The sequence below is a fragment of the Gracilinanus agilis genome, chromosome 3 (genome assembly GCF_016433145.1).
Source record: "Gracilinanus agilis isolate LMUSP501 chromosome 3, AgileGrace, whole genome shotgun sequence".
Classification (NCBI taxonomy): Eukaryota; Metazoa; Chordata; class Mammalia; order Didelphimorphia; family Didelphidae; genus Gracilinanus; species Gracilinanus agilis.
Genome location: NC_058132.1, coordinates 34,169,624 through 34,182,073, shown reverse-complemented (window position 1 = coordinate 34,182,073; position 12,450 = coordinate 34,169,624). Strand labels below are relative to the sequence as shown.

The 12,450-nt window shown below is 40.0% G+C and overlaps 1 non-coding gene across 1 annotated transcript; it reads right to left on the bottom strand.

Moving 5' to 3' along the window:
• Positions 1 to 11,742: 11,742 nt before the first annotated feature.
• LOC123243350 lies at positions 11,743 to 11,847 on the bottom strand. The gene has a single exon (XR_006505897.1). It is a non-coding gene; the product is annotated as a U6 spliceosomal RNA (small nuclear RNA).
• Positions 11,848 to 12,450: the final 603 nt, after the last annotated feature.

The window sequence follows — 12,450 nt, the reverse complement described above, 5'->3', positions numbered from 1 at the left end:
AAAGAAAGAAAAAAGAAAAAAGAAAGAGGGAAAGAGGGAAAGAAAAGAAAGAAAGGAAGGAAGGAAGATGAATGACAGAGAGAAGGAGAGATAGATAGATGGAGAGATAGATGGAGGGATAGATGATTGGATATGTGAACAGATGGATAGAAATAGGCATGGATAGATAGTCAAGGAATTGTATGTATAGATTTATGCATAGACTATTATAGATTTCTTTCTATAGATATACAGATGTATATATTATAGATATCTAGCTGTACATTTATTTCTTTGACTCTCCTTCTGCAGATGGACATAGATAGATACCAATATGCCTGTTGTACCTCTGCTTATCCATACACACATGCTGGCAATATGACACATAAGCATTTAATAAGTACTTGTTGATGTCCATGCTCTTTGACCCCATGAGGTGCTTGACCAACCAAAGGTATTGTTCACACTGAAATATCTATAGTAACCTTTTTTTGTGTGTGTGGTAGCAAAGACCTGGAAACAAAGCCCATGGCCATTTTGTGTGGAGGAGCTGGGAGTGGGGGGTTAGGAATGGCTAAACCAATTGTGGCCAGTGAAAGCAACGAAACATCACTGAGCTGTAAAAAATGACAAATATGATGAATACAGAGAAGCATGAAAAGATGTACATGATTCGATAAAAGGTTAAGTAAACCCAATAAAGAAAACAATATACACAATTTCAATAGAGTAAATGAAAAGCACAACCAACAAAAACAATTAAAAATGAATACTGCCAAATTACAGAGAACAAGCTTGGCCCCAAGTAAGCAGAATAAGAAGACATACCTCCTTTTTTCTTTGCAAAGGTGGGTCCCTACGTGTAGAATCTATTGCGTATAATGTCAGATTTTTTCTGATCTATCAATTGTTTTTACTGAACTCTTTTTCTTCTTCTTTAAAAAAAATATTTAAGGAAGGGATCCTGGCAGGGGAGGATAGGGAGAGAAAGGGGGGAAATTTACGTGATGTTAGAAAATATAGCAATAAAAATCATTTTTAAAATAATGCTAGTTAAATGACTGACTGTGACTGACTTCTTTTAGGGAGCCCAGCAGGTGAGCTCATAAGGTAAATGGAGTTCCAAACCTTGGGGGTGGGAATGAAGGGTGGAATCTGTCCTCTGAGTCCAGGCTGGGAAGAAAGGGGGTTTGATGAGTGCCCAAGAATGCTGACACAGGCCTTTGCCTTTCCATCCATCTGCTGAGCCCCTGCCAGATGCTTACACTGTAACATTTCCCCGATTCAGTTCATTGAGAAGTGCTGGAAACATGACCCCTAATTATTGCTTTTCTCTCCCTCCCTCTGTCCCTCTCTCCCTCCTTCCCTCCCCCTTCTCTGTCTCTCCTCTTTTCTGTCTGTCTCTGTCTCTGTCTCTGTCTCTGTCTCTCTCTGTCTCTCTCTGTCTCTGTCTTTCTCTCTCTGTCTGTCTCTGACTGTCTCTCTGTCTGTCTCTCTGCAAATTTATTGTTGAAAAGCATTGCGGTGATAGTTAGCCAAGCCTACTGCCATCTGGAGCCAGCTCCCCCATCCTGGCCTCTCTCCGGAACTTCTCCAAACCCTACGTCACCCCTAACGCCAAACGTGTCTATGTCAGTGGCATGGAGGGGCCAGGACTTAGTGGCCAGTTCTCCAGCCTTCTCTTTGGACAAGTCCCTTCAAACTTCCCTAGGGGACAATGAGAAGGAAGCAAGTAATTAAGAGGCTGAATACTGGCAAGATCAAAGCTTCAAACCCAGAACTGCAACAGGCAGGATTTATGAGACATTTACAGGCAGATAATCCGTTCTCCTGACAGAGATTATGATGGTTCAACATGGTGTGTGGGGTGGACCAAGAAGTCAATTGTCCTGCCAGTGAGTCATGTGCACATTCTGTTGGGGTCTTGAAATTCATTTGTACAGATAACTTCATGAACAGAAGATCATAGATTTAGAACTAAAAAGGACCAAAGAAAACAAGTTCAATCCTTTAATTTTACAGTGGAGGAAACCAAGGCATAGAGCAATATGATAACAGGGTCAGAAAGACTGTCTGAGGTAGTATTTAAACTCATGTCTTCCTGATTCCAAGACTAATGCCTTATCCACTATGACATCCTCATCAAGGTTACAAGAAATTAGCCAAATGATGGGAAGTCTTATGGCATTAGAAGTCCAATATGGTAGGGGAGAGATAGCCTGACAAATGAGGTACAGTCTTTTATATAGTGCGACTATTTGGCCTTTTCATCTATTCTTCCTATTCTCTCTGTCTAAATTGTTGATGTTCAGACACTTCATGACGTTATTTAGGGTTTTCTTGGCAAAGATACTAGAGTGGCTTGCCAGTCCCTTCTCCAGTGCATTTTACAGATGAAGAAACTGAGGCAAACAGGGCTAAGTGAGTTTCCTAAGGTCACACAGCTTGTCCATGTGTGTCTGAGTGTCTGAGACCAAATTTGAACTCAGATCTTCCTGACTCCAAGCCTGCTGCCTTATCCCCTGAGCCACTCTGCTGTCCTTGATCTTTTTTTTAAAGTTCATTTATTTATTTATTTTAGAATGTTTTTCCATGGTCACATGATTCATCTTCTTTCCCTCCCCTCCTCCCAACCCCCTCCGATAGCCAACCCGCAATTCCACTGGGTTTTACATGAGTCATTGATCAAGACCTCTTTCCATACTATTGATATTTGCACTAGGGTGATTGCTTAGAGTCTATATCCCCAATCATATCCCCATTGAACCATGTGATCAAGCTCTTGTTTTTCTTCTGTGTTTCTACTCCCACAATTCTTTCTCTGAATGTGGATAACATTATTTCTCATAAATCCCTCAGAATTGTCCTGGATCATAGCATTGCTGCTGGTAGAGAAGTCCATTATGTTTGATTGTACCACAGTGTATCAGTCTCTGTGTACAATGTTCTTCTGGCTCTGCTCCTTTCACTCTGCATCAATTCCTGGAGGTCTTTCCAGTTTACATGGAATTCCTCCAGTTCTTTATTCCTTTGAGCACAATAGTATTCCATCCCTAACAGATACCACAATTTGTTCAGCCATTCCCCAATCAAAGGGCATCCCCTCATTTTCTAATTTTTTGCCACCACAATGAGCGTGGCTATAAATATTTTTGCACAATTTTTTTCCCTTATGATCTCTTTGGGGTATAAACCCACCTGCTGTCCTTGATATTGCTGATGCTACAAGCAAGTTGTTGGAGCCAACATGGGGGCTGATTGCTTATGTAACCTCATAGTCCCAGAGAGTCTGATTTTTCTGAGACTATGAATGGCTTGTCAGCGGAATATTCCTCTATCAATGCAGATTCACAACTGAATTAAGATGCCAGGAATACTGGCAGGTGAAATAATTTGTTCATTGTAGCCCTGGCTAGTATGTGTAAATGGTACAACTTTTAACCAAGCTTCCCTGACTCGAAGATTAGTCTACATATTATTGGGTTCTGCCTTTTCCTTTGCCACCTATCTAGCTTTCTTACCTATTAACTTGCTTATCATTCTCTCCAGTTCAATCATGGTAGCTTCATTGTAAATCACTCTCCATCTCCTGTTTCTGCCTTTGCACTCTCTGCACCCCATGCCCAGAATCCTTTTTCACCTCACTTGAGCTTCTTACAGCTACTGCTTCCTTAAGGACTAATCTCAAATCCCACCTTCTGCAGGAGTCCTTTTTCATTCCCTCCAGAGACTAGAGATTTCCCCTTAAAAGTTACCTTGCTAACTACTCTGAATGCAACTTAAAGTTTATGTACATTGTCTAAGGTAATGTGGATAGAATACAAGATCTAGAGTCAGGGAGACTGGAGTTCAAATGTGACCTCTAACACTTACTAGTTATATGACCCTGGGCAAGTCACTAATCTCTGTTTTCCTCAGTTTTCTCATTTGTAAAATGAACTGGAAAAAGAAATGTCAAGCCACTCCAGTATCTCTGCCAAGAAAACTCCAAATGGAGTCACAGAGAGTCAGACATGACTAAAAAGACTAAATGAAAAAAGCATCTTGTCTCACCCAATTAGAATATGAACTTTGAGGACAGGGAGGGTTTTTAATTTTTCTTTTTATCTCTAATATTCTGCATAGTGCCTGGTACATAGAAAGAACTTAATAAGTGTGTTTTAATTGATTAGTTCTCCCTTGGAGAATACTAATATTTCAAAAGCAGACAGTAATAGTAACCATTAAAAATATGGCAGATATGTATTTGTATTTATACACATACAATCTGCAACTAAAATGTTTTCCTATTCTCTTCTTCCTCCCCTTTCTCCTTTCTTCTCTTTCCTTTTTCCTTTCCATTTCTTACCTTCATGTCTCTTTAATTTCTTCTCTCATCCTCTGCTTATTTTTCCAAGAAGTTCAAAAGGGGAGTTGTCTTATTAGCTATCAATGAAAAAGGTTTTTTTTTTTCTTTCTTCAGTTTCTTCTAATAGACTCTCTAGAGTAGACATGAGTTTCTCATCATCTGCACAGTAGTGTTCCAAAAATTTCTTGTTCTTGGAGTCATTGTCAAGAGTCCCAGGCTTGGCTCTGGGGCCCATTTGAGTTCCTGAATTGAAGAGGTGAAAGGAGATTAGGCTGGAATACATACAGACATGCATATGGATGCATATGTGTGTTATGAGAGGTAGTGTGATATAGAGGATAAAGAGCTGTTCTGGTCTTACCACCAGCAAAATATGGATGAAAGTCCTGCCTCTGATACATTTTGGCTTTGTGACCCTGGGCAAGTCACTTAACTTGAAAGTTTCAGGGAAAATGTCAACTTGCTGTGTGGTAGAGAGAGTGTCCTTATCTGGGAGCCTCTACCATAGGTATATTTGGATAGACAGATAACCAAAAAAATATGTGCATAGATATATCCATCATATATATATATGTATATATACATTTATTTATGTACATATATTTCCTTGACTCCCCTTCTATCTATCCATTTGTCCATCTATCTATCCATCCATCCATCTATCTATCCATCTATCCAACTATCTATCTATCCATCCATTTATCTTTCCATCTATCTATCCATCTATCTATCTATCCATCTATCTATCTATCCATCTGTCTATCTATTCATTTATCTATCTACCCAGCTATCTATGTGCCTACTGTGTGTCAAACACTGTGGCTATGACTTTACAAATATTCCTATTTGATCTTCATAACATCCATATGGATTAGATCCTATTATTATCCTTATTTCACAACTGAAAAAACTGAGGCATACAAGTTAAGTGGCTTGCCTAGGGTCACACAGTTAGTATCTGAGGCTCAGTTTGAACTCACATCTTCCTTACTCTAGCCCCAGTATTCTATCTGCTGCATCACCTAATTCCCTCTAATAGGAGTAAAAAGAGTTGTGTTATTTTTATTAAAGACATAAGGTTCAAATTTTCCTGAACCTCCAAACCCCAAACCTTTTATCATGGCTACTTAACAAGGGCCAACGTGATTGGCACGATCCTTCCACTGTTCTTATAGCATCGAAATGGGAAGGAATGTGGCATGGGAGAACAAATGACAGCCCTATTATATATTGTCCTTCTCCGATGGAATGGAGCCTCCTTCAAAGCAGAAACCACCTTTTTTTTTTTAATCGTATTTGTATCCTCACTACTTGGCACAGTGCCTGGCACATAGTCATCACTTAATGAATGTTTGTTGACTTGACATGAGACCTATCCTGATAGCTTCAGTTATTAGTTCCTCCTTCAATCACAAAATAAGTTGCATTAATTTTGTATCTATTTACATACATAATTCTTTTTTTCTCCTAATAGAATTTAAACATCTTGAGGGCAGGAACTCTTTCATTCATGGGTTTCTGTATCCTCGGTACTTAGTATGGTGCTTGACACACAATAGACCATAAATAAATCCTTATACATTGATTGATTTCTATTCCCACACAGATTTAATCTCTATCCCAGCAGTGTCCCCACCCCAAGTATTTGTTCTGTCTCTTTTATGAAATATATTATTTAGTATATTCTGATTAATAGTATGAAGCACTTAGATGGCACAGAGCACCAGACTTGGAGTCAGGAAGATTCATTTTCATGAGTTCAAATCTGACTTCAGATCCTTCCTTAACAAGCCTCGGTTTCCCCATCTGTAAAATGAAGAAAGTCAGACTGGATGGCCTTTTAGCTCTAAAGATCCAATTCCATGATCCCTCACTCTCTCTGAAGCACATCTTGAGTGTAGCCTCCTAAAATGCCTTTTCTGATTCCTCAGCTATTAACCCTTTTGAAATCTCTTTATGCCACTTTCCATAGTTTGTATTTACTTGTCTATATACATGTTATATTTTCCCCTAATAGAATGGAAGCTCCATGAGGACAGGGACTCCATTTTTTTTGTCTCTGTATCCCTGGAACCCAGTCCAAAACAACTATTTAAAGGAATGTTTGATGAATTGCTTCTCATCCTGCTTGATTCATCTCAAAGTTCTGCCTTAAATCCCCTCATCAAAGATGCCATCAAAGTTTAGCCGTCTTCTGATCTTTTTCATGTTTCCAGGGTTGCCTTTATTCACTCCTTACTCATTACATTCCATAGTTATCATGCATGGTTGCCATATAATAATGTCACCCTGCCCCAAACACCCTACCTTTATTTTTAAATTTTTATGAATTTTTTTTATCTTGTCTTTATTTTTGTGAAAGACTTCCATGGGCAGCACAAAAGCAAGATGAGAGCTAATTTCTGAGAAGCATCAATAAAATTCACAAACTTGATCTGTGACCTTATTGACCCATTGCAGATTCACACCTCTTCTGTAATTCTTAGCCTTGGACATCTGTCTGAGGCATTGAGAGGTTCAGAGACTTGTCCAGGGTCACACAGCTACTAAGTTTCCAGGGCCAAATTTAATTCAGGGTGATGTCTTCCTGATTCCAGTTCAGGACACCTAGCTGGCCCAGTGGAGAGTGAGGGGAAGGTGTTGAATGATGAACCGACTGCCCTGGTCCTCTGCCTTAAATGGAGACTCTGAGAAGAGCTCTTTGCTGCCCACCCTCCATCCTCTCCCATCAGAGGGCCCAATGGGCATGGCAGAGGATGCAGAAAAGGTCTGAATTTCAGAGCTGATGACATCTGGCAACAAGGTGACTTTTTGGAGGCAAGATGAAAGTTTAGGAGAGTAGCCAGGTGGGTAATCAATATATCCCCAAAGTTTAACACAATACCCAGCCCATAGTAGATATTTAAGAAATACTGATTGACTGATTGATATATCAAAGGCAGAACTTCTTTTTTTCTTTAGACAATCAATGAGCATTTATTATGTTGTTGACAATCCAATATTCTGAACTGCCTTTCACCAGAATTATTGGTGAAAAGGGAACATATATTTTAAAAAAATTTGAATATATTAAAAATTAATTGAAGAAGATGTCAATGAATATGTTTCAGTTGTGAGTGAACCTTTGGGCCAGTCCATTCCTGGCCTCACACTCACTCTGGTAGAGCTACCTAAAATCTCCCTTCATGGATATGTATTTGACCATTGGCTTTAACATTCTCCCAGATCCTTTCGCTCTCCCTAGGTCTGCCTTTTAATGACTCAGAGCTTCCTCTACCCTGTTCTTGACACACACACACACATACACACACACACACACACACACACACACACACACACTATCAGAGAAACAGGGCCTGGGGCCCCATAACTATATATTCTAGAAATTATCCTGCTTCCCCTGCTCCAGTGACAGTCTCTCTAAATGCTGTTTGCTGAGACTCATTCAATTCCCCAGACAGCCCAGGGCCTGACAGGTCGGTGAGAAACGCCTCTGTGCTTTGAGATTTATTTAATGGGTGTCTGATGAAATGACTGGGAAGGCTGGGTCCTCCCAGAGTCATATTATCTCTGGCAGGAATAAAAATCAGTTGAGCAGTGGGGTTTGATGAGGCACAATCTGTTAGCAGAAAATTGGGCTGTCACCCCTGGGTGTCATGTTCATTTGGGCTGATTAAAGACATATTAATCTACTGTCACTGTTGCTGTATCTGTCACCAGGAGAACTAACAGGAATGCGCAGACAATTTTTTTCCCCTCCTGGTTCAAGGGAAGGAGGAGGAATAGGGGAGGAATGGAGAAGGAGGAAGAAAAGGAGGAAGAAGATGAATAGGAGGAGAAAAGAAAAATGAGGAAGAGGAGAAGGAGAAAGAAGGAAAACCCTGGCAAGTTATCAATATCCGTCCAGTTATCTGGCTTATTTCCCTTTCTGACGATCACAATGGAGTCCACCTTAGGTCATGAGTCGTTTCTTTGGGTAGCAGCACAACCTTCACAGATTGAAAAATAAAATGCGGGCATTGGCAAGTCCTTCCTCCTTAGGGCATTGTCCTAAGCTCCATTGGAAGAGATTCCAAGTGATTAGATTGTCCATACCCAATTCTCAATGAATGCAAGCGATGGGAAGTGCATCTCCCCAAAGATCTGGACCTTGATCCTTCTCTGCTTCATCACCAGTTAAATGAAGGTTTTCGATGTGTAGATCTCTGATGTCGCTCTTAGCTCAGATGTTCTCCATTCTAAGAAACATTTAACTGACATTCTGGGTTCTACACCCCACACTCCACCCCCTAGTTTCAGAAAGTTTCATAGAATCAATCAAACATTTATTTAAAACATGACTCTATGCCAAGCACTGAAGATACAAAGACAAAAATGAAACAGTGCTACCTCTTGAGGAATTCACGTTTAATCAGGAGAAACAATGTAGACATAAATAAACAAGTACGGAATGTGTGCAAAAAGAATGGGAAGAAGAGTATTAGAAACTGAGGATGATCAGGAAAGGTTTCAAATGGAAGGTGATGCTTGTGTTGTAAGAGACTCCAAGAGGGAGAGCAAGACTAGGGAATGCATTGTAGCCAGTACAAAAGCATAGAGATGAGAAATGGCATGTTCCATGTGAGGAAGAGCAAGGTGGAAGGGAACAAGTATTTGTAAAGCACCTATGATGAGGGTTAAATGCTCTACAAATATCATCTCAGGTCTCTAAGAATGTATTCAATCTCATGTCTTTTGAGAAGTCTCTTATTTAAAACAAAAAGAAAGTTTCATAGAATTTTTTTTAAATCCTTACCTTCCATCATAGAATCAACACTGTGTATTGTTTCTAAGGCAGAAGAACATTAAGGGCTGGGCAATGGGAGTTAAGTGACTTGCCCAGGGTCACACAGCTAAAAGTGTCTAAGGACAAATTTGAACCCAGGACCTCCCATCTGTAGGTCTGGCTCCCAATCCACTGAACCATCTAGCTGTCCCCTCTCATAGATTTAGAACTGGGAAAGACAAGCCAATTCAACTCCATTTTATAGGTGAGAACCAGAGACCCAGAAAAGTCAAATGATTTGTCTAAGTCCACTTAGATAATAACATAAAAGTATGAATTCTAACCATCATCTTGTTTCTATTTTTTTTAGTATATTATGAGGGATGGATTTTTAGGAGTAGGAAGGAAGGACATAAGAAAATCTAGATAACAAAAATAAAAGATAGCAATAAAAATTGAAACCAAATCTTCTCAATCCAAATCTAGTACACTTCTCATTGTACCATATGCTGGTGTTCTCTGTTTGAAGGGTCTTTCCAGTTCTGTTATTATATTCTTGAAGCAGCAGTATGCATGGGAAGGCTACCAGATTTGGAGTCTGAGAACATAGGCTCAAATCTCTATTTCAGCACTTGTATGACCCTGAGCAAATCACTTTACTTAAGTGGCAGGTCTCATTTTGTCCTTCTGTAAAATGAGGGGTTTTTACTTGATGACTTCTAAGGACCTTTTCTTTTCTTTTTTAAAATTCTTACTCCTGTCTTAGAATTGACCCTGTGTATTGGTCCCAAGACAGAAGAGAGGTCAGGGCTAGGCAATGGGAGTTAAGTGACTTGCCCAGGGTCACACAATTTGGAAGTGTCTGAAACCAGCTCTGAATTCAGGACCTCCCATCACTAAGCCTGGCTCTAAAATCTACTGAGCCACATAGAAGCTTCCTATGGACCTTTTTTGAATCCATGATGTTAGGACTTGCCTAGAGTCACAATAGATAATAACTATCTGAGGTTGCATTTAAACTCATATCATAGGAAGGAGGAAGGGGAAAAGGGAAAGAAACATTTTTAAGCACCTATTATTTTCCAGAACCATGATAAGTACTTTATTAGTATTATTTCATTTGATCCTTATAACCCTTTAAGGTAGGTGTTACTATTATCTCCATTTCACAGTTGAGGAAATTGAGGTAGATTGAGATTAAGTTACATGCCCAGGGTCACACAGCTAGTAAGTGTCTGAGAGAGGGGGGGAGAGGCACAGAGACAGAGACAGAGAGAGAGGAAAGAGAAAGAGAGAGAAAGGGGGGGAGGTAGGAGGGAAGGAGAGAGGGAGAGAGAGAAGGAGAGAGAGAGAGGGAGAGAGAGAAATGGAGGGAAGGAAAGAGAGGGAAGGAGAGGGAGAAAAGAAGAGAGAGAGAGAGAGAGAGAGATTCATCATTCAATGGCTGGGTATGAGTTGTATTTCATGAACTGGGATCCCACTTTTCACTCATAATCTAGCACTGACACTTGGTACCTTCCAAATCCATCAACATCACAAAGTCGAAGGCTTGTTACTTCATAAATGTGGAAATGCTGTCTATTGGCTTAGACCGCCCTGTAGTGGCTCTCATTACTTTTAAGTTAAAATACACACCTCTATTCCACCATTAAAAACTCTCCACCTCTGGCCCCCATCCATCTTTCCAGTCTTACACATATTCATTCTCTTCATGAAATTGAGCCATTTACTCCCCACAGCATTCCATCTCCATCTTCCATGCCCAGTTGGCTTCCTATATCTGAAATGCTTTCTCACCTCCATCTCTTAGGATCCTGCTTTCCTTTGATCATATCTTGTAAAAATCTTTCCTTTTCTCTCCAATTGCTGGTATTTTCTCTCTTGAAACTTTTTTTCTTACTTTCTGTATATTTTATCTTTGGAGGCAGAAAGGTACTGAGAGACGACTACCTGGTTTGGAAGCCAAACTGGGTTCAGGTTCCCCCAACTGACATACAGACTGTATGATCCTAGGCAAGTCACTGAACTTTTTAGTTCCCTAAGACTATATAGCTTGCTGGGAAGATGCCACACCAAGTCTAGCCTCAAGACCCTAGAAATCCCAAGTTTAGTCTCTATTTCCAAAATCACGCACTTAACTCTCTGTATACTTGATCCAATGTCCCAGGAAATGATTAAAGACAGGTAGCTTCATTTTTCCCCCTTTGTGTTCTCATCACAGGACAAAATGCCTAATGCTTTTTATTTATTTATTTATTTATTTATTTATTTATTTATTTATTTATTTATTTATTTATTTATTTATTTTAAACCCTTAACTTCTGTGTATTGACTTATAGGTGGAAGAGTGGTAAGGGTAGGCAATGGGGGTCAAGTGACTTGCCCAGGGTCACACAGCTGGGAAGTGTCTGAGGCCGGATTTGAACCTAGGACCTCCCGTCTCTAGGCCTGGCTCTCAATCCACTGAGCTGCCCAGCTGCCCCCATGCTTTTTTATTATTATAGTTTTTAGGAACAGCAAAGGTGGCAGAGTAATGAAACACTAAACCAAGAGGCAGGACCAGAGTTCAAATTTTGTCAATTAATATTTTTTTTTGCAAAGACACTTTATTTTGCCAATGACATGTAATAACATTAAATGTATTTTTTAAAACTTTTGGGAACACTTCACAAATTTGCATGTCATCCTTGCACAGAAGCCATGCTAATCTTCTCTGTATCATTCCCATTTTAGTATATGTCCTGTCAAAGCAAACTCGTGTCTATTTCTTTCTCTGCAAGATCAAGAGGCAGGTTGGACTTCCTTACCTCTAAGATCCCTTCAAGCTATAAGTATGTGATTTGATGATTTTGCTTTCAGAGGAGTGGTTTTGTTGGTGATTGGAACTTGGGGGTCTATAAACATACTCTCCAAACCTCCTCTGTCAACTAATAGTCTATGTCCAGAGCGCAAAGGTTAAGTGACTTGGACAAAGTCACACAGTCAGTAAGTCTAAGAGGCAGAATGAGAACTCAGGTCAAGTACAGCACTCTTCTTATTCACTGTGTTACACTTTACACATTGTGAATACATACTAAATGGGTTGAATCATCTGTAACCACTGAGACCTTTTCCAGTAGTAGGGCTGGGTGGCACTGAGCCATCCACACACATTGTTGGGTCCAGTCCTTGTTGGGACCAAAGTGTGTGAATGCACCATTCTGGTTAAGGGTACAGCCAGAGGCACAGAACTTTCTATGTCAGTCCTATTGGCTAGGAACAGAAGTAGAGACCCTTGGCCGCATTTCTGCTATGCCCCAATTCTCCAGTGTTCATTCAGAAGTCCCTGACTCACCTCATCTCAGGAAAGTTTGATGCC